This window comes from Protopterus annectens, chromosome 4.part0 (genome assembly GCF_019279795.1).
Source record: "Protopterus annectens isolate FY-2018-M chromosome 4.part0, PAN1.0, whole genome shotgun sequence".
NCBI classification, from domain to species: domain Eukaryota; kingdom Metazoa; phylum Chordata; order Ceratodontiformes; family Protopteridae; genus Protopterus; species Protopterus annectens.
Window position 1 is genome coordinate 682,874,539 of NC_056733.1, and position 23,864 is coordinate 682,898,402.

Sequence of the window (23,864 nt, forward strand, 5' to 3'; positions counted from 1 at the left end):
CTATGTTCATTTGATCACTGCTAGAGCAGCCTTAGTTATATGGGTAGACCACCATCTACTGACTTGAAGGAGGAAAGGACCAGGAGCCCGTGGAGAATGGCCTTAAACTAAGAGAAATAAGATTTTAATCAAAAAAAAGGAAGAAAAAAGCTGCACTGAGCTACACTCAATGCACTTTTGCAATTAGGCTTGCTTTATAGTGCGTAGCCTGCTCAAGAGCTTTATACAGCCTTAGAAATTCAGGTCCGTGTCTCACCTCTTTTTAAAAACATTTGTTACATCATCACTTAAGACATAGACAAACATACATTTACAAAAACAAACCATATTAACATTTTTTCTATTTGCATACATTATGCATCACATATCTTTTCTTTCTTTGTAACTATTATCAGTCCAACATTACATAATTTGGTCAATTCTTGCCTTACCTTAAATCCCGAACATTATTGTGCATGTATTGTTACCATAGTTTCCATTTATTTATATGTAATTGTCCTTCCCTTTTATAATATTCAGTACTTCAAATACAGCTTGTTTAGCCATTTTCTAGTAATTGCTTTTATAGTGGCCAACAGAATTAAACTTAATAACACATATCTATGCCTAGGCAATTCAGATCCTGTGTCCCACCTCAAAAGAATTATTTCCTTAGTTACAGCCATTTGTTCACCCAATATTTTGACAAGAGTACTCTGAAGGGAATTTTTAAAATATGCCAACTCATTGTTGTCGAGTCTTTCGGCTTTTCCCGGTTAGGGGTCACCACAGCGGAACTCTGGTCCGCTAATGATTGGTAGTTGATTTTTACATGCCGAGGTACCAGCCCTGACGGACAACCTTCAACGAAGGTACGCCCATTCACGCATGTCTCCATGCAGAAGACGCTCTAACTGAGAATCGAACCGGACAGCGTCTTACCATGAGGCGACAATGCTACCGCAGCACCACCACCGCGGGTTACATTCCCAAAATATATGTTCCAAGTTCCCACTTTCTTCTCCATTGTAACTCTTAAAATTTACTATCATCTATTATGCTGTGCTATGTTCTTTGAAGTCTCCTTAGGGTATAAAAATACCTAAGCAAACATTTCCAAGCAAAGATCCTAAATCTTCTGGAATTTGTTGCATACTTGGGAGCCATAGACAAGTCCTCCCATTGTTCTCTTGCAAATTACTTTTCCAGTCTCTCTTCATAATCTTTTCAATCCTCCTAGGACTGATCCTTATAGTTATCATGCAATATTTTACATGCCATACACTAATCACCCCTTTTTTAACAGCAGCTTCCATTCTAGATTCAACTAAAAACTCTACCAGAGCTGGTCTTTCACTCAAGATTGCACTATCCTTTTCTCTTTGCCTATACTCTGATGCAATTCCGTGGTAAGGAAGGCAGACTCTAGCCTACAGTCCAACCATACCTGCAGTCATCCCTATTGGCAAAATCACTTTATTCCATTCAAGTGTTGGCTTAGTTATTAGAATATGTTCTGCTACTCTAAGACTATAATATTCTATAACTTTGCTATTATTCTCCTTAAGGATCAACATCCAAAATCACGCTGTCTCCATTTTACTTCCCCCTGTTTCATCATCATCCCATTCCCATTTTGAATTACAACCTTCTACTTGAATTATGTATATGAGCCTTAACTGTGAAGCTGTAAAAAATATTTTCAAATCAGGTAATCCTAAACCATCTTGTTCTAGTGGAAGGATCAACTTATCCCACTTGACTCTTATCCTCTTCCCATCACAGATAAATTCCTTCAGTTCTTTATTATTGTCCACATCTCCTCTGGTTGATAAAAATATGTCTGACCTGTATATAAAACTAAAGAGACTAAGATAATTTTCACTTCTTCTATCATACTGTCCACACTCATAAACAAGAGCTTACAGTTTCTCAGTTTTTGTATTCTCTTTTGTTTAGTCTCTCCCCACTTATCCTTAACTGCCATAACAGAAGCCTTCTAAATCCATACTCCTAAATACTTAATCTTATTATGTCCCTATAAATGCAAATTGCAGAACAAATTCATGTATGGGAAAATAAGTTACGACTATAGCCTTTCTTTTATTTTCATTAATTTTATATCCCGAAAAGACATGAAACTATCTCAAAATGCACCAAAACAATGAGATGTCCTTATCTGGATTTATCAAGTACAAAGTAATATCATCTGCAAATAAAGCCGACTTTTATTTATTACCATACCAATTTTTGAGTGTCTTCACTTCTTTGCCAATGGCTCTAAATATAATGCAAATAACAAAGGGGAAAGAGGACACTCCTGCCTGTTTCCTCTGTTCAAACGCATCTTATCAGACAGCAACCCTCTCACTTTGATTCTTTCCTCCACGCCTTCATATATCCTTTTAAATGTATTACTGTGTCAGGGAATGTGAATGCTTCCACTGTTCTTCTCAAAATCCCAGCTTTAATCTGTAGAATACATTCTCTGCATCAAGACCCACCGACAACAGAAGTAAATGGTTAAGAAGTAATATAAATTATTTAGTGGGATGACAATGGTTAAATCACTGCAGAATAAGAGGAATCTTACAGAACAAGAAGAGGCACAACTTCAGAGTGCTGAAGAGAAAATAAGGGAATATCTAGATAATATGCATGAGTTTAGAAAGACTGCTGTTAAGCAACTATTTTTTAATAACAACTCCAAAGCAAAAAAAAAAAAAAAAAAATTAGCACAATGACTTGGGCAACAGAAAGTGGAAAGGGTGGTCACCAAACTTAGGGAGCCTATAACAGGAAAAATATCCAGAGATCTTGTAGCGGTATTAGAGATATTTCAGAAATTTTATGAAAAGTCGTATAAAGCAGAGAAATGTGAAAATCTAGAAAGAGCACAAGTGGAAATATTTATAAAAGAATTATGCAAAAGTAAGACAGATGAAGCTTAACAATTAACAGTTAAGATAGGAGGAGATGAGATAGAAACAGTGATGCAGAGAAAATCAGCAGGAAATTCTCCGGGAATAGATGGCATTTCTATGTAAGTTTGGAAATTAGGCAGGAAGAAACTGATGAAGATCTGGAAAGTTTTGTTTAAGAGTATTTTAAAAGGAAGAAAATCACCAGCACCTTAGATAAAAGCTATGGTGGCTGTAATACCTAAAGATGATAAAGACCCATCAGACCCAGCTTTGTATAGACCTAATTCAATTTTAAACCATGATTATAAAGTGTTTATGTCTACACTAGCTAAAAGGAAGGCAAAAGTGCTGTAAAAAACTGATAGATGTGGATCAATGTGGTTTTATGGAGGGGAGGCAAACATCTGACAACATAACATAACAATGAAGGATCAGAGGCAAGAATTAAAGTGGCAGGGCTCCTCTCAAAAAAGCTGTGTTTGAACAGAGGAACAAGGCAGGGGTGTCTTCTTTCTCCTTTGTTATTTGCTTTATATTTAGAGCCACTGACAAAGAAAATAGGAGACTCAAAAGTATAAGGATATAAATAGTATGGTAATCAAGAAAAGTTGGCTTTATTTGCAGATGATATTACTTTGTACCTGATGAATCCAGAAAAGAACACCTCAGTGTTATGGAACATTTTGAGATAGTTTCACTTTTTTTTGGGATATAGAAGAGGGTCTCCAGTTCAATTCTCGGCTGGGGTGCCTTCTGTGTGGAGTCTGCATGTCCACCCTGCATTCATGCAGGTTTTCTCCAGGTACTCCGGTTTCCTCCCACATTTCTCCCCGGGCAGCTGCTGAAAATAGGCTCTGTCCTAGTCAGACTTTCCCGGCTAACAAATGTTAAATAAAAATAAATAAAATGGGTCAGCAATATCCATATTTAGCAGTATGGATTAAAAAGACTTCTGTTATGGCAGCTAAGGATATGTGGAGGGAGACTAAATAAAAATAATACAAAAATTGAGAAACTGAAAAAACTTATTTATGGATATAGATAGTAAGATGCAAGCAGTGAAAATGTTTTAGTCCCTTTAGTCTTATATCTGGGTCAGGCATACATTTATCAACCCAAGACGAAGTTGTAGACAATAATTAATAAATAATTGAAAGAAAACGTCCAAGCACAGAACCATAGCAGAAAACACAAACGGCACCAGATGAAAGCAAACTCCAATAAACTCCAGCAAGGCTGCAGTAAAAAAGCTTTAATCCACAAAGGTAAGATCGCTTCTTCAGACCATATTTCAAAAACACATTTAAATAGAAAAAGGTAATTAGAACAATTAAGAAGAACCAATGCACTTCTTAGGTGTCCAATCACTGCCAAGGACTCCAAAGATAACCACAAGGCATTTTTTAGCTATGTCAAGAATCTAAGTGGAAATGCTCAGATCTGCTCAGAGTTAGTGCAGAATAGCACAAAATACACTGAACCGACCGATATCGCCAACATCCTGGCAGACAGGTTCAGCGCAAAGTCACCCCCTCTTACCCCCAAAAGGGCCCATAACCATACCAGAAGAATGTACAGTCCCTGAAATCACAGACACTCAGGTTAAAACAGCCCTCTCCAAAGCCAAAAACACAGCATCAGTGGAACCGGATGGCGTCCAAGGGTGCGTCCTACACAAGCTCAAAGACGAACTAACCCCTCACCTAAACACACTGTTCAAACTCAGCCTCTCCACAGGCTACATACCCATAGAGTGGCACACAGCAACGGTTATTCCGCAAAGGTGGAACCGCAACAGACCCAGGGAACTACCGCCCTATAAACATGACTAGCTTGGTCTGCAAGGCTATGGAGTGCATCATTATGGAACTCATTAACAGAGACACTGGGAACCTCCAAACACTGGACCCTACCCAGTTTGGCTTTGTTAAGGGCAGATCATGCCTCCTAAACCTGGTGGACTTCTTTGAGACAGTTACCAAGGCTATAGATGAGGGAAAGGTGGTGCACACAGCCTACCTAAACCTCACTAAGGCCTTCGACACCATTCCCCATTCTGGTATATAGACAAGCTCACCAGCCTGAACATAAACCCCTATATCACAAGATGGGTTGAAAACTGGCTCACATGTTGAGAGTTGCGGGAGCTAGGTTCAACTCTAAACCGGTTACAAGTGGCGTTCCCCAGGGCTCAGTCCTAGGACCCCTCCTGTTCGGCATATACTTCTCAGAGGTACTGGCAAGCACAGGAGGACTATGGCTGACCAAGTTCGCAGATGACTGCAAACTAGGGGCTATAATTGACTTTCCGGCTGACACAGACATCATCCAAAAGGGCCTCACTGAGACGGATACCTGGTGTCAAAATCATGGCCTCAAGCTAAATGCCAAAAAGTGCATAGTCATCCCCTTTGGAAAAAACAAAGTACCCACAAACTACCACATAGGTGGTAGTCCCCTAAATACGAAAGACGTAATAAGGGATCTGGGGACTCAAGTAGATAGTAATCTCACCTTTGATAATCACATTGCCAAAGTGGTTAGAAAATCTTTCTACGTGGCCCACCTAATCACAAAAGGGTTAGCATCCAGATCAAAAAATGTCATTGTGCCCCTGTACTCATCACTCATCAGACCCATCATAGAGTACAACGCCCCATTTGGGATGTACCTTGCAAGACACCTGCAACAGCTGGAAAGACCACAGAAATACCTCACCAAGAGGATCACTGGCCTCAAACAGATGCCCTATGCAGCTCGACTGAAGAAACTCCAGTTGTACTCGGTTGCATACAGCCTACTCAGAGGTGATCTCTGCCTGACATACAAGGCCATGTCCAATCCAGAAATGATGGACATGCTCCACCTAAAGAAAACCTTATCCCCTCGAGCCACACGCTTTAGGGATCTAAACCTCACCACAACAGTAAACAGGACATGCTGGAGGGATAGATTCCTGTCCCAGAGACTTTGCATGCTTTGGAACAAGATCCCAATCTACATTAGGCAGAGCTCCTCGCTAACACTCTTCAAAAGAAACCTTGACGAGTGGATGGGAAACAAAAAGTTTACCTTGGGGGATCACTTCAGTGGCTCTGCTGGATAGAGGCACATGGAACTAATCTAAGGGGGCGGCGAAAGCCAACACATTCTCGCTAGGCTTATAAATGCCTTTGGGCAGATAGCCTAGTACCCACCTGTGAACCTATTATAGCTATTAAGCCCTATAAGGTAAACACTAATGTGCTAAAAGCTGTACAACTACGCTAAAACAATATAAAAAAATATATAAAATATACAGCACAAAACTTTCTAATTACTATTTATTCAGTTTCCTTTCTTTTAATATAGGTTTAAGTGAAACATAATCATTTAAGCCAAGCCCCCTATGTGCTGACAACTGCAAAATCCATCTCAATTGTTTCCGTTCAGTTGCATTAACTAAATCACCTTTCCTAACACCCTCTACACCTTCATCTATAGCCTAAACCTAAACCAGTGACTACTGCCCTGCAAAAACATATGCTTAGCAATTGCACTATACTATACCCCTTTATGGGCAAAGTAATAGTGATCTCTAATACGCTCCCTAAGCCATCTGTTTGTTTTTCCTACATAAAAGGCAAAGCATGTCACACAATAGGCTAAATATACTAGATTTCTAGAATCACAGTTAGCTACCATTTTAAACTTAAAAATCTACAAGAATAAAAAGTCTTTAAAAACAGGCAGTATTATCCTTCCAATAGGATGATAGATAAAGCCCCATTTATAAATTATGCTACTACGCAATGTAATAGTTGTGCCTTTTGTAAGTTTATTGATAATAGCAATACCTTTACTTACCCAGAAACAGGCAAGATTTTTAAGTTTAAAATGGTAGCTAATTGTGATTCTAGAAATCTAGTATATTTAGCCTACTGCGTGACATGCTTTGCATATTATGTAGGAAAAACAAACAGATACCTTAAGGAGTGTATTAGAGATGACTATTACTGTGCCCATAGAGGGCTACAGTATAGTGCAATTGCTAAGCATACATCTTTGCCGGGCTATAGTCACTGGTTTATGTTTATAGCTATAGATGAAGCTGTAGAAGGTGGTAGGAAAGGGGATTTAGTTAATGCGACTGAACAGAAAGAATTGAGATGGATTTTGCAGTTGAAAGCACATAGGGGGCTTGGCATAAATTATTATGTTTCACTTAAACCTACATTAAAAGAAAGGAAACTGAAGAAATAATTAGAAAGTTTTGTGTTGTATATTTCATATATATTTTTTATATTCTTTTAGTGTAGTTGTATAGCTTTTAGCACATTAGTGCTTAATAGCTTGATAGGGCTTAATAGCTATAAGAAGTGGATTGGTTCTTCTTAATTGTTTTTAATTACGTTTTTCTATTTAAATGTGTCTAACTGTGTTTTTGAAATATGGTCTAAAGAAATGATCTTGCAGATCGTGAAAGCACTTACCTTTGTGGATTAAAACTTTTTTACTGCAGCCTTGCTGGAGTTTATTGGAGTTTCCTTTCATCTGGTGATGTTTGTGTTTTCTTCTGTGGTTCTGTGCTTGGACTTTTTCCTGAACATTTTTACTCTATTCTCTGTGCACAGTTTTGTCATTAGTGTGGCCGTTGTTCGCTAAATAATTAAAGGAATTTACATGAAAGGGAAAGAGTTAAGTGGGATAATTGATCCTTCCAATAGACTTGAAGGAATATTTTAGAGCTACACAGTTATGGCTGAAACACGCAACACAAGCAGAAGGTTACAATTCAAAGTGGAAAGGGATGATGATGAAGTAAGGGGGAACTTCAAGAAATAGAGAATGAGTGAGATTTTGGATGCAGATCCTTAAGGAGAATAACAATAGCCATCCAGAATGTTATAGTCATAAAGTGGCAGAAAGTATTTTAAGAACTAAGCCAATACAGGAATGGAGAAAGGAGATTTTGGTAATACGGCTACATTAGTGGTACAGAAAACAGGCAAGGGGGGTCTGGAATTTACTGGAGAAATATGGAAAAGGAACCAAGATATTGGGAGCAAATAACTCAAGCAGGAAAGTAATAGAGTGGAATGAAACAAAGAAGATGTTTGGATTGTAGGCTAGAGACTACACCTTCTTACCAGGACTTGAGTTCAGAGTACAGGCTAACAGAAAGGTGTAGGGGAATTTTAAGGGAAAGACCTCCTCTGGTAGAAGCTTTTTGTTGAATGAAGAATAGAAGCAGCTGTTAAAAGGGGATAAGGCATATAAAATGTTGCACTGCAACTATAAGAATCAATCACAGGAAATTAGAAAAAAATTGGGAAGAAAAACTGGAAAAGCAACTTACAATAAAACAATGGGAAGGCATATGTATGGCTCCTGAGTATGCAACCAAGTCCAGAAGGTTTGGAATCTTTGCTTGGAAGTGACTGCATATGTATTTTTATACTCTAAGCAGACTTCAAAGAATAAGGGATAAGGCATATAAAATATTGCACTGCAACTATAAGAATCAATTAGAGGAAATTAGAAAAAAATTGAGAAGAGAGATTGGTAAACCAACTTACAATAAAACAATGGGAAGACGTGTATGGCTCCCAAAATTGCAACCAAGTCCAAAAGGTTTGGAATCTTTGCTTGGAAGTGACTGGATAGGTATTTTTATACTCCAAACAGACTTCAAAGAATGTTTCCAACATTAGCTAGCAAATGCTGGAGATGTGTGCAAGAAGAAAGTGATAGCTGAGAACGTATGTTTTGGGAGGGTAATGAATTGGCAAATTTTAAAAATTCCATACAGAGTACTTTATCAGAAATATTGGGTGAGTATCGGACATATTGGGTGGGCAAATAGCTGTAAGTAAGGAAATTATTTTTTTCAGCTAGGATACAGAATCTGAACTGCCTAGACATAGTAAGGACCTTATTAAGTTTAATTCTGTTGGCTGCCAAAAAAGCAATTATTAGAAAATGGAAATCAAAGCCTATACCAACTGTATTTGAGGTACTGAACATTATGAAAGAACTAAAAGAACTGGAAGAAGGATTTTTAGAAAATGTAAGCAGCAAATTACATAGAAGTAATTGGAAATTGTGGGAATAATGCATGCATAATAATGTTCAGGAGTAGGAGAGAGGTTTAAGGGAAGGCAGGAATTCAGCAATTTTTGTAATGTTGGACTGATTACAGCAAAAAAGTATGTGGTGTATATTGTATTTAAATGGACAAATGCTAAACTTGTTTGTTTTCTTTTTTATTGATGTATAGCTGCATAAGTCTTATGTGATCATTTAATAAAGGGGGTTAAAAAATTAATAGAACAATGATGATCCAGATAGAAACAGAATGTAAGAAAATACCACTGTTGTTAATGGGTCTATATTCCATACAGAATCTTATATTCATAAAATAGCAGGAAGACAATCCTGTGAGGAGACAGATATGTCTTCTGTAAATTCTCTTGGGATCCCAGCCTGTGTAGGAGATCATTACTCAAATGAGATATTTCTGACACTTTCAAAAATACTCTGCAAAGATACACAAGTCATGTAAATATGCAAAAATGTGAATACCTTGCAGTTTGCAGTTGGCTATCACAAAATCCAGACAGTTTAACACCCTTGGCGCAGCAGATGCACAAAACCGTAACACAGGAAACTGATCACGTGATCCAGGCAAAGAAAACTTAAGAATGATTGAAATACAGATATATACGAATGTAACGACATGCATCTTTTAAACTTAAAGTCACTAGAAAACTCAGTTGGGGAATTAGAGGTAAAAAGTTGTGAAGGGACAGCATTTTTGAACTTAGGAACTATCAAAAACTAATTCAGAAAGGAAAGCTCCAGAACCAGTCACCAAGAATCTTCCTTTGACCAGCACCAGGAAAGCTCTGGAATAAATGAGAAGTGACAGCTTCTATTACCCCCTGAGGAACATTGGATAAATGACTGTAGGGAAAAGAAAAAATCTGGTCTGGTGGGTGAGGAATCCCCTGAAAGGGAGGGAAGAGACTCCCACTGCCATCTGTAACTTTGACGGATTATTCTCAAAACCCATTATTTGTCTGAAACCATCTGTTGTCTAAGAAACAAAACCTTTTGGAAGGATTAAGAGACTATTACAGTGGGAGTTGATTGGAAATTTTCCATATTGTCCTTCACTTAGTTCAGTGAGGTTTCTGCTTTCTTTTTGGGAACTTCACTGTCACTGCTTTTTAAAGGGTCTATATTACAAGCTCGAAAGCTTAAAAGAGTAAACACTCTTTTATCGAGCTGTAAACATCGAAACCAATAAATAGCGAAGACACAGAACAAATTGCTGCTCTACAAAAAAAAAATGTAAACACAAAATAAAGTAGGGGGCTGTGCCCCCCCCCCACCACTTAATGTACTAACTCTGAGATCACACCACAGTGGAGGAAATGGGAAAGTCCCAAAAATGGCCCAGTGATTTTTTTCCCTGAGGAAAAAAATCACTGTTGCGTGTCTTTGCTATTTCGTGGTTTTGATGTTTACAGCTCGATATAAGAGCGTTCACTCTTTTAAGCTTTCAAGCTTCTGATACAGACCCTTTTTAAATACTTGCTTTCCAGCAGCTTGTTGGGACTGTTTATTTTGCTTCTTACAGTAAGTTACAGAGGGATTACTAAATCCCTTGGCAAACTTGAGAAGGAGGGCTGAACAATCTGACAGATTCCTTGAATCATCTTAGCTCTTTCACCACACTTTAATGACCTCTGTAGCAGATGGCCCAAAAACTAGTTTTTTATCCAAGGGAGAATTCAAGATCTCATTTTTTTTAACATCTTCTAGGAGGTTTTCAAAATGCACCGAGAACATTCTCATTAGTGTTCCTGTGGCAGCAGCTCTGGAAGTGGCATCAGCAGAATTATAATCACATTTCAAACAGTAGGTAGTCACTTGACAGAAAACACCAAGTTGCCCAAAGCAGATTTCTCCTCACAAGAGGAAACAGATGCCAAAATATTTCTTATATTCTCACAACGGCAAGCATACATTTCAACACAAAAACTTGACAGTTGAGAACTCTAAAAACAAGTGTTGCAGAAGAACAAACTTTTCCCCTAAATTTATCAACAGCCTTCCCATCCTTGTCAGAAGGACAGGGAATAGTATTAACCATGTGTTTAGCAGCAGATGGGTTCACTAAAGCAATAGCTGTTGGGTTAGCTCTGAAATGTGTGTATAAAAAACTACTGAGGCACTTTATAAAGTCTATCTGCTTTCTTGGGGGTAATCTGGCTGTCAAGGAAATTGCATGGAGAAACATAAACATCTTCCATGGCAAATAGAACAGGAGGAACAAGACCAGGCTCTAGAAATTCCATTTGTAACAAATTATACTATTTCCAGGGGGACTGAAAAATATCACTGCTTTCCCACTGAAACATTCAATTTATTCTACAAATGGTTTCAGAGAAAGAGAATATTTCAAAATTACTGGGCAAACCCATAATGTCCCCGAGATCTCAATCATAATTCTGTGGAGATCACACAAAATCTGCACTTTCACAATTAGAGGTTCAAAGTTTTGATTCTCTTAAAAAAATGAAGAATCCTGTTTGCCCTTAACAGAAAACAAAGCACACAGGAAGGGTCAACAGCCTACAGTAAATCCTGAGCTAAGCTCAATAAATTTCTCCTGTCTAGGGTAACTGAGACAAGAGAACACATACATTTAAGTTTTTGTTTCTTTTTGACAGGAACATCTGAAGAAACAGAACCACTTTGGCAGTAAAAGATTCCCCAAGGACAGGCACAGCTTTCCAGCTAAGAAGAGTGGCATGCCCTGCCCCTTCTACAAGGACCAACAAGAATGTCTCTCCCCTGCACACCATGGCTACTCTAAAAATTGGAAGGGACATGTCTAACCCTGGGTCCATGGTGGTGGTAGAGACTAAACTGGCGGGAATGAAGGAAAAAGATGAGTGGACAGAGGACAAAGCTTTGGCCACAGCAGAGTCACCCACCTGTGGATGAAGCATTTTAGCAGCCTGTAGTGGTGGCAAAGACAGTTTAATAATCTTGTTCTTTTTGTGGCTGGAAAAAGGTAGAACCAAGAAGCCAGAGGCTGTTACATGGTTAAGCCTAAAAACGTGCTTGATTCCCAGGGAAGCCTTGTGGCAATAGTTGATAAAACAGGTAAGTTGTACAAAACTAACTTTTTGGCTAAGAGTAGCATTCCCTGCTTGTTCTTCCACAACTTACAACAGTGGTTCCCCCTTTTCTACCAAGGGCAGTCCAGCAGCAGCAGTGAATGTGTTAAACTCCCAGTCCATGGTGGCTATAGGGCCTTGAATGGGTGCCAACAAAGTCACCCATTTGCTGCTGATTTAGTTGCTTGCTGAATGGAAATATTTTTTTTTTGTGACTGGAAGAAGGGAGAGCTGAGGTACCACTAGGTTGTTCCATGGTAAAGCCAAAAAAAATCCCTGAATCTTTAGGAAGCCTGGCAGACGTAGATGGCTAAATAGGCTAAGTATTAAACAAGTCAATTATTCTGCCAAAATGCATCAGTAAAGGCACTTTAACCAACTGTTGCCAGTCCCCAAAAGTAGGGAAAAAAAACAGTTTTAACAACTTTTTTCCTCGAACGTAAAACATATTTTCCTGGTAAAAAGTGACTAAAAGTCATGTGACAAGCCTTTAAAAACACTTTTTCTTTGTTTAAAAGTAACACTTTTTACAGAAAATGTTAACTTGCTGAAAAAAATAAGATGTGAAAGTTCAGGGAATTTATCTGTCCAGGAATGGAAAAGCCCACAAGAGTAGTAGCAGGAAAGCCCTGAAGGGCTTGGTTCCCAAAGCACTCTGTTTATTCCACTCAGCTAAAGCTGATTAAAGGTTTGGCTGTAGGGGTGGTGCCCGTAAGCTTTGGAAGCTGTCTGGTTATTATATCCTTAGCAGTATATAACACAAAGTACAGTTGTGTAAAATCTTATCATAACAGTATATGTCCCTCTCTTCACTGCTGCAGTATCCAAACCAGAAGGTTTCTCCTGCCCAAGGCATCCTGACACTCAGTCAGTATACAAAAGCCTAATGATCTTGCATGCTCCCTGCACAGAATATAGTACATAAAAGGGACGTATAGATGCAACTACCCAAAAATGAATTGCCCCAGATGAGAACAGTCTCCATTAGACAAAGGACTCAATGTACATCCAGAAAGAAAATATGCAGAAGAAAAACTGGAAGCCCTCAGCAAGAAGGGAATCTAAAGAAAAAACCTAAATAAACAAGAGGGGTTGGAGGTAGGGAGCAAATACTACAAGAGTAAAGAGAAAGACATCTATTGTTATTGTAATATTCTACAAAACTGTACAATGTCCTTCTATATTACTGTTGCAGTATTCAAAACAGAAGGGAGAATAAAGAAAAAGCTCAAGAAACAGAATGGGAGGTGGAAGGGTGAGAAGTGTCTTCAACAAAACCACATAAAATGCTTTCAGCAAAACCTGCTCTGGCCCTAGAAGCCATATCCAACTTATAATGCTTAGCAAAGGTATGCACTAAAGACCAAGTAGCAGCTTCAAGGATGGAATTGGAGTCCATCCCCTTGAAGAAGGAATCGGAAGAGGCAACAGCTTTAGTGGAAGGAATGAGCTCTAATAGAAGTAGACAGAGACTTGCCATGAAAAGAATAACAAAAGGAAATGACCTTAGATATCCAGGAGGAGATGGTTTGCTTAGAAACATCCAAACCCAATGTCCTTGGATGAAAGGAAACAAAAGGCTGATCAGACTTACGAATGGCCTTAGTTTTATCCAAGTAGTACTCGAGCTGTCTGTGCAAATCCAAGGTATGCAGATCCCTCTCACCAGCAGACTGAGGAGAAGGGAAAAAGGAAGGGAGTTGTACTGACTGATTCAAAGACAACTCATTTACTACCTTGGGCATAAAAGGAGAACTGGTATGAAGGGACAGCCTGTCTCTGTGAAAAAACAAAAAAGGAGGGATGGCCATAAGGACCTGGAGCTCAAAAACCCTCCAAACAGAAGTAAAAGTCACCAATAAAAAAGTCTTCCAGGTACAAAGTTGCAAAGAAGCAGAATCTGCAGGCTGAAAAGGAGCCTGAATCAATTTTCTAAAACAAAATTAAGGTCCCAAGGAGGAGGAGAAATAGGTTTCCTTGGAAGCCTAATATGCAGGATGCCTTTAAGAAATTGTTTGACTTCAAAACAAGAATTCAAAGGGGGATTCAAGGGCAGACAAGCAAAATAGCTGACAAATGGGCCATCACAGAAGAATAGGCCAGGCCAGACTGCACCAACTCACACAAATAAGAGAACATCAGAGGAACATCCCTGAAAAAGGTCCTGGCTATGAGCATGGAACCAGACAGAAAATCTTTTCCATTTGGACATATAAGGCTTCCTGGTTGAGGGTTTCCTTGCCGCCTGTAAAACCCTGAACACATCCTCAGAAAATAGGTGCCTGAAAGGGATCAAAATCCTATCATCCACAGTGCCAGCTGAAGTGTAGACAAGTGAGGATGGATGAAACCCCTTGTCCTGTGTGAGGAGATCCAACTGTTGAGGTAACTTATGGTGATTGCCCCTGGCCAGATGCATTAAGAGGGGGAACCAATGCTGTCTTCACCAAAAAGAGAGTCACTAGCAAGATTTTCAGTGAGTCCAGATGAATCATCTACAGGACTCTTGAAAGTACAAGAAAAGGATGGAAAACATAAGGAAACATCCTCTTCCAAGGAAACAAAAGGGTATCCGTCTCCACGCCAGATGGCATGGCACTCTGGAAGAGAAGAGAGAAGCTGCTTGTTCAGAGGGGAGGTAAACAGATCTACCTGAGGACTACCCCACCGATGGCCAATGTCCAGAAATACATCTCTGTGAAGCATCCATTTGTAAGCCTATGTTTTGGACTCGATCAGAGAGTTTGCCACTAGATTGTGCTCTGAAGGACTGTGTACTGCCTGAAGAGTTAACTGATAACTGAGAGCCACCTCCCAAGCCTGAAGAGCCATCCTACAGAGGAGGTAAGATTTTTCGTCTCCCTGCTTGTTAATATACCACATCACTGTAGTGTTGTCTGTGTACACCTTCAATGGGTCTGTGGAGAACACGGGGTGAAAAGCTTGAAGGGCCAGAATCAGAGCTCTCATCTCTTTGATGTTGATATTATCTGAGTGCTGATGAGCAGGCCAGAGACCCTGAACTTTCAGATGACAAAAAGAAGCCCCCCACCCCACATCTGACATATCGGTGAACAGTTCTTGAGAAGTGACAGGAGGCTGAAAGGGCCAGCCTGGGTTGAGAACAAACTGTTGAATCCACCACTCAAATTCCTTCTTTAGACAGGGAAGGAGAGATGCACTGAAATCCAGATGGTGACATTGCTGCAGCAAAACTATCTTGAGGTATCACTGAAGCTTCCGCATATGCATTCTGGCAAGAGGAAACACCAGAATAGAAGAGGTCATTAATCCCAGGGTCTGAAGAAACTCCCTGGCTGGCATGGAAGTCAGAGGAAGAAGAGACTGAAAGAAGGCTGTCAATGACAACATTTTTGGAGGTGGAAGAGAGGCCAACACTGTCACTGCCTGAATCCTGCATTCCAGATACACATGATCCTAAGGGGTAACCAGGAGAAACTTTTGGAAGTTGAAAGTAAACCCCAGACTTTGAAGAAGAGAGAGTGAACTTCAGATCCCGTAATAGGTGACTGACAGAAGGCGCCTGAAGCAACAGATCATCAGGATAAGGAAAAATGTGAATGCCTTAGAGCATGCAGAAAGCAATCACAGCAGCTAGGCATTCTGTGAATACCCTTGGGGTATTAAATATGCCAAAGGGCAAAGAAGAGATCTGTAAATGAAAGGAAGACACAGAGAAATATAAAAACTTTCTGAAAAGAGGGTAAATAGGGATATGAAGGTAAGCATCTTTCAGATCCAAGGACCCCAGAAAAAATCCTGTGGTAATAAAAGAGGAAACAGGGTTTTAAGAGTAAGCATATGAAAAGAAGATACCTTGGGAAAGGTGTTGAGTTGGGAGAGATCCAGAATAGGTCTCTAAGTGACCTCTTTTCGAGGAACCAGGAACATCCTGGAATAAAACCCTTTCCCACATAGGAAGGGGAGACACATTAAATGTTTCCTTAGTTCAACAGGGACCCTAGAACCTCTGGGAAGCTCTACAGGAGGTTGAGGAATTCCTGAAAAAGGAGGGAGAGACTTCCATACCATGAAGTAACCCTGACAGATGATAAAAAGAACCCAAGAGTCTGAGGTGACGAGACACCAGTTTTAGAAGACAAAGGGAAAGCCAAAAGGACAAAGGAACTTGGTCTAAAGAAGGGGAGGTGAATTGTCAAAAAGAAGCAGGCTTATTAGATAAAGGAGGCTTCTGGGGCACAGAAATCTGAAAAGACTTAGTAGAGGGGGCCCACCTTCCTCTCTCTCTGCCCATGGAGGCCCGGCGGGGTTGCCTGTTTTCAAAAGCAGATCTAGATGGATAATTTCTCTGGAACTTGGGAACAGGAGAGACAAAAATATGTTCAAGGTCCTGCAAGGCTTTGACTTTCCCTTGAAAAGACTTAAACATGTCAGCAGCAGCACTCCCAAAAAATTGTTTATTATCCAAAGGAGCATCTAACAACTTGGCCTTAATGTTCTCAGGCACAGACTGAAGATGAATCCAAGAATAACACCTCATAACAGACCCAAAAGCCACAGCCCTAGAAGAGGCATCAGTAGCATCATAGCTACTCACTTAATACAGTGGTAAGCCACTTGAGAAGCAGAACCTAAAAAGATAAGGCAGAGGATTTGCCTTCAGAATAAGGGAGATCACAAATAACCTGACAAGCCAGAGTAATCCAAACCAGACTATACCTGATCATGTGGGTCTTTTAATTAACAGACCTAAAGGCCAAAGTAGAAGCAGTGTAAACTTTCTTACCAAGTCTCTCCATTGCCCTGCTATCTTTATCAGAAGGCAAAAGTTTGGAAGAGGGCAAAAGCTTAAAAGGTTTGCCAGAAGAGACTACCACCACAGCATTATCAGTAGAAGGACATTTAAATAAAAACTGAGAGAATCAGGAGACTTGGAAGCAGCAATGAAAGTATCTAACAAGGCAGCCAACACAGAAGGAACTGCTGATGGATTAGGAGTATCCACCTGAAGCAACTCATAATATCTCCTCTAAATATCAGTCACTTGAGAAGAATCCCACTTAAAGTATTCCATCATCCTAGCAATTATGTCCCCAAAGGACAATTCCTTAAAAGGAGACTCAGGGCTGACAGTCTCTTCATCAGAACCATAAGCCAAGCCAACGGAAAAGGCATCTGTGAAAAAAAAAAGACAAAGACCCCTCACCAGACACTGAATCCTCATCTGAGGAATCTGGTTCCCTAAACTGTTTAGAAGGGGCAGAAGCCCAAACAGAGCAGGTACCAAAACCCTCTGAGGAGGCTTTAGGGCCTTCAAGGCAGAAAACTAGGCCTAGGTAAACTCCTGCCATTCCCTTTGAGGATCCTCAGGATGGACTGAAACATGCTACAGTTTTTGTCTTTTCTTGGAAAGGTCATCAGCCCTAACAAATCCCATAGGTTCAGACCCTTGGCAAAATTCGATAAGAGAACCCTGAACCTCCTCCCTGACCAATACCTGTGGAATCCCTCTAGGACTCTCTGAGATAATCAACTGCGGTTCCTCCCTTGAGGTCCAGAGCAGACACCTGCAAAGCCTCAGAGGACATGCAGAAGGATAGATCCTTGCCAGCCTCCGATGGGATCGCAGCAGAGGACTCTGATATAGATACTGAATGACCTACAGAGCTATTACCCCCTTCTACAGGGACATCCAGTGGAGGGTGGACAGCTACAGAATCCAGCCAAGACTTCTTGGCCTTCTTCTTACCTATCAGGAGTATCTCAGAGTTAAAGGATTCTGCCACTGTACCTTAGGCAAACTGTTTAAGCCATTGGTTTTCAAGACAAATGGCCAGTGAAGGCAAAAAGGTTCTGAGTGTCTTGGGTATAAATGCCTTATGGATACTACAAAAGGTACGGCAGTGGGAAACACTCAAACAAAAAAGACACTGCTCATGATGATCCTTGTGGGGAATCTGCATCCCACACTGACATTTTTCCTTCTTGGATGACATGAACTCTAGGTAGCAAAATAAAATACAAGACCAAGAAAAGTGAAAAAAAAAAACAACCCCAACAGGGCACTAATCTGGTGGCTAAGTATTCAGTACAGCAACAAGGCGTTCAGACCAACTAGCAAAAGTAGCGTTCAAACTGGTGGCAAAGAAGTTGGGGGTAGTTGTATCTGCATGTCCCTTTTATGCCCTATGTTCTGTGTGAGGAGCATAAGTGTGATGTACAACACATACAAACTGAGAAACCTGCGAGCAGAATGAAGAGGCATACCCAGAGAGTAATGTGTAAAGCGCTTTTCGTTTATGCCACAACATAAACTTCATCAGACAAAGTAACAACATATGAGTGCATTTAAATACATACAAGTAACCAATCAAATTGGTTCCACACACTCTTAAAATAACAGTACATTAAAATATTGAAACATTAAGAATAATGTTAGTAAATAACACCACCCTCAAAACTAACTTTGTACTACACTAATCCTCTATTAAAATATGAAGCTTTTATATTTACAAGTTAAAATTATCTATTTGTACATAGTTAACGTTTTAAATTCTTTAATTTTAAAATACTACTAATTACACATCCCTCATTTAAACCTGGCGTGTTATAAGCATTAAGTCTGATTTGCCAGGCTAACTCTAATTCCTCCAATTTTAAAGCTTCTGGTCCACCTCTGACATCTCTCTGAACTTGATCAATGACCATAAACTTGAACCTATGGTTGGGAAATTGAGCAACATGCTTAGCCAAAGCGTTTTCCATTTTCCCATTATGGTTGGGAAAATGGAAAACCAACCATACTATATGCTTCAACTATATCTGATGAAGCGTGGATGAACCACGCGAAAGCGCTCATTTTTTATCTCCAATTAAATGGTTTTGCCTTTTACAAGAGTTGCCAGCGTGTTTCGTTATCGTTACAGCATTTTATATTGGTTTATTGGATGTTCCTAAGTGTTTTGGTACTACACTTCTTTTATACATTATACATATATATATATATGTACATACATATATATATATATATATATATATATACACACACACACACACACACACTCACAGACATTTATGTATATATATATATATATATATATATATATATATATATATATATATATATATATACACACACATATACACACACACACATGCAAGTACACAAGTACACACACACACACATACATATATATCTATGTATGTATATATATATATATATATATATATATATATATATATATATGTGTGTGTGTGTATATATATATATATATATATATATATACATACACACACACACACACATACACACACATATATAAAACATAAATTCAAAAAATCCGCAAGACAACAGTTAAAGAACCGCATGGTAAAGTATAGAACACTATAAAATAAGGAAAAACACAGTGGTCATCAGGCTAAAAAGTATGAGCATTAACTTTTAATAAAACAAAACAGCAGTTAAAATCATAAGGATGATAAGTGCTTTCAGTTTATTCCAATCTTTCTTCAAAACTAATGAAAAAATCATTCCTTGGACATATAAATAAATGAAAACCAATCATTAACATTCCATATCAGAGGCTGCTTTCAAGCAGCCAATCTTCAACGATCTTAAGAACACACTTTTAAAAAGGAGGAGTAATTGTTCTACAAAATATCCTGGGTTATTCACTACTTCATTCATAAAAAGAAGGCAATCACAGTTACTTTTGAAGCCTCTGCCCTTTAAGGGCAGGTTTAGTTGGTAAACTGATGTTTCAGCTATCCACCTCATCTCTGCCATTGCTGTTTTTTACAATAATATTACCTCCACAGACATTATCATATATTACTTGTAAAACCATAAAAAGAAAACAATGTCCTGGATTCAGCATTGTTTGCTTGGTTAATGGACTCTTGGTGTCTTGCAGTCTCGTATCACTCATATGTGCTGAGATATATGTTCTTTAAGTTGTCTGTCCATTTTCCACACATAAAAAAATGATTGCAGGAACAACAGGTAGCAATATGTACGATATGCCTGGTCTTACAATCAGCGTATGATCTTCAGCTATATATATTACCAAAAAATGGATGTATAAACTCATTTCTGTCCGAAATGCACCTGTATGAATAGCAGGCTCTACATAGAAAGGTGCCCAACCTTTCTGATCTAATGACATCAGTGGACTGTGTTTTATAGCTCAAAAATTGCCTCAAATTCTCATTTCTTTTGAAGCTAAACTGCACAGTCTGCCCAACCACTTCCTTTAGTTTGGAATCAACCATCAAAATCTTCCAATTATCTTTTATAATATGACATACATAACTTGTATCAGTAGCATATATTAAAATTACTCTGATTCTCTGTTAATTAAAGATATCAGTGGTTTCCGCTGCCAATGTATATGTTTTCTATATACCAAAGAAAGGTTGAGCTTCTTTCTCATCTTTTTAAATGCAGCCATTTCCTTTTCTACCGCTTCCTTTTTATAACCTCTATCATTAAAATTATTAACAAATTTTATCAAAGCTTCAGAACACTCTTCATTCCTAATCTGGATGCTCTTAGAGCTTGATTTTTCACTATGTTCCGAAAAATGTGAGGCAGATGTATGCTATTTCTAAACAAGGTATTATTCTTTCAACAGTCCTATTTATATAAAGCCGTACTGATTACACCTTGTACATCCATAGAAATCTTAACATCAAAGAAATCAATCGTATCTCTGGACAAATGCACAGTAAACTGTAAAAAATCAGTTGTTGTTTCAAGTTAATGAACAAAATCTTTGAGACTCTCTGTTGCATCATCCCACAATAAATAGATATCGTCCACAAAACACTTATACAATTTAAGTGAAGAAAGAAATGGATTGCAGTCAACAAATACAAAATTACCTTCCCAATCTGCCAACACTAAGTTGGCGTTACTATTAGCATATGGGGTGCCCATAGCGACACCCCATCTTTGCCAATAAATATCCTTTTCAAACGTGAAGATGTTGTTCTCTAAGATGACATTAAGAAGAGTACAGATAAGACCAAGCTTATTATTATCAAATTCACTATTCACTTCCAAATAAAAGTAGCCATTAAGTAAACAGCATTATCTGTCAAAGTATTTGCAAACTCAAACAGGGACTGCAAGAAGTGTGTAGTATCTTTGAAGACCGCCAGTGGTTTATACAAAACTTGTTTAAACTGCTGTTCTATAAATACAGATAGCAGTTCCATCATCCATTTGTTCCCACATACAATTGGATATATTGGAGGGTCTTCACGTTTTTTTATGAATCTTAGGGAGTCCACTAATACTGGGAATGACTAGATGTTGTGTAATAAAATAATTATACAGATCTTGTGAGATCATTCCAGACTGAAAAAGTGCCTACAATTTAACCTTGATCTTAGAAACCATAACATTCACCTGCATTCTGCTGATTTTTATATAATATTATCATCATTCAACATCTGAACCATTTTATCATAATACTTAGCCAAATCCATTAGAACTCCACCCCCTTTGTCTGCAGATCTCACAATAATATCATTATTTTTTTTGAACTGGCACAGAGCTTGTTTGTCTTCCTGAGTAAGATTATGGAAACAATATACTGGTTCACGTAATAATTTTGCAATCTTTATGTTCACACACTTGTAAAAAGTTTCCATGGCTGGACGGTTCTGTGAGATAAATACATCTGCACTAGATTTCGTCAGAATATGCTGATGGCTATTATTGTCATAATCCTATATTATTTTTAACTACACATTATGAGCATACAACTTTAAATAAAATCGACTCTGTACTGTGTAGGTGTGTGTGTATAGATATATACATATATGTAAACACATACACAATTATATATATATATATATATATATATATATATATATATATATATATACACACACATATACATACATACACATACATATAGACACACACACACACACACACACACACACACACACACACACACACACACACACACACACACACACACACACACACACACACACACACACACACATTTTTATTTATTTATTTTTTGTTGACTGTGTTAGTCCCACCAAGGATAGTAGCCTCTTTTCAGGGGAAACCTAAGGTGGTATTTATATTATTAAGGGAAATTTGGCCAGGACACCAAGGGATTTCCCTTATTCATTTTGATATTTACGTGAATGGGCATACCTTCGTTGAAGGTTGTGCGTCTGGGCTGGTAACTCGACATGTAAATATCAACTCAATCATTAGCGGACCGGAGTTCCGCTGTGACGATCCCTAACCAGGAAAAGCCGAAAGACACAGAGACATCCACCTGAGCTACCACCAACTCAAGTATATAGGACTTTGGTTAAATGTTTCATCCAAAGAACTGTACACTCAGTGTCAGCAATATGAAAAATTAATCCAATCACCTGAAGTGGGAATGGAACCCACAGACATCTGATCTTCCAGCACAAAATACAAGTGTCCCACCTGCTGAGTCACTTGCATTTATACTTATCAATTCAAAACCATGTGTTTTTTAAGCAACCAACTGTGATGCATTAGATCAACAGTTCATTTCAGGTGAAAAAAACTAAGTGAATCAGACATGTGGCTAAAAAAGACTGCACTTATGTCATGATTGATGTCTGGATGCTAAAAAGGATAAGGTCAGGGGATGATCTCTCTCTCTCTCTCTTTGGCTATTTTCCATGTATATTTTGAGTTCTTGCTGTAATGATTATTATTGCGATACACTACCTTTTTCACAGCTACATTTTTTGGTTTTGTCAAGCTATAAAACTGAAGAAAGGGTTACGGGATATACACTATTTCTATGAAACACTGAATTTGATCCAGAACAAATAAGAACTTGAAACTTTCATAGTCTTCTACTACAGGAGATAAATACTAGAAAGTACCATCTTTTCAAAAAGGAACTTCAAAGGGACTGAAAAAAAGGCTGAAAGAAAGGCTTGGAAAGCATGTTCAAAGCAAAGATAAGGTGCTTATTAAAAATAATTGGTCTGCTGTAGGATGAAGGTGAAGTATTCTATTAAGACACAAGCTCACCACCAAAGAGCTAATGAGGCTGTCATGGGAAGAAAGCTGAAAAAGCAGAGGAATTAGGATAAACAGGCCTTCAGTTAACAACTAAGAAATATAATTCAGGAAGTTCAACACGTGAACCTGGAGATCAAACAGATCTTCCTCACCAGTGGGAGAAATGCTTTACTTGGTAAATAAATCTTTCTGGTAGAAAACTGCCTGGCCTCTTGCAAAATGTCTGACTTCTTGAGTAAAGAATATTTACTAGTTCAGGATTAAAAATAAAAGAAATTATGCATGTTAAGAAGTACTGAAATCCTGAAAACTAGATGAAGGAACTTTCATGGCTGATGCATTAGAAAACTCTCTGAGCATTAGATGAAATAAAACTGCCCCTTTTTGTTTTTATTCAAAATTTCTGATTCAAGGGAATGGGAGGAACATGCATAAATGAAAACAAAAGTTATTTACTCACCATAATGATAGATCTGTGTTGTCTGTTTCCATCAATTTCTCAAATGGATGAGTCTCGGATCCGACCTCGGATTTGGCCACAGCCACTTCAAAGCCTGCTCGGGCTCCTCTCCCTCCCCATAATCCCTTTGAATAGAATAAACTACCTCAGGTCGATTTTGCCAATCCCAAAAAGGCAACGTAAATTATAAAATATATCTGTAAGCTACTTTAAAAGAGCAGGTGGCTTAAATAGCGGTAACCTGTATGAGGAAAGAGGCAGAAAAAGACAATACCTTCAAGAGCCACAGCCAGGTCAGACAGAGC

General features: G+C 38.6%; 1 protein-coding gene across 1 annotated transcript in view; it reads right to left on the reverse strand.

The window, feature by feature from the left end:
- IFT81 (intraflagellar transport 81) overlaps positions 1–23,864 on the reverse strand; it is a 2,787,102-nt gene that overhangs the window by 2,266,233 nt on the left and 497,005 nt on the right. The gene's annotated exons all lie outside the window — the stretch shown is intronic.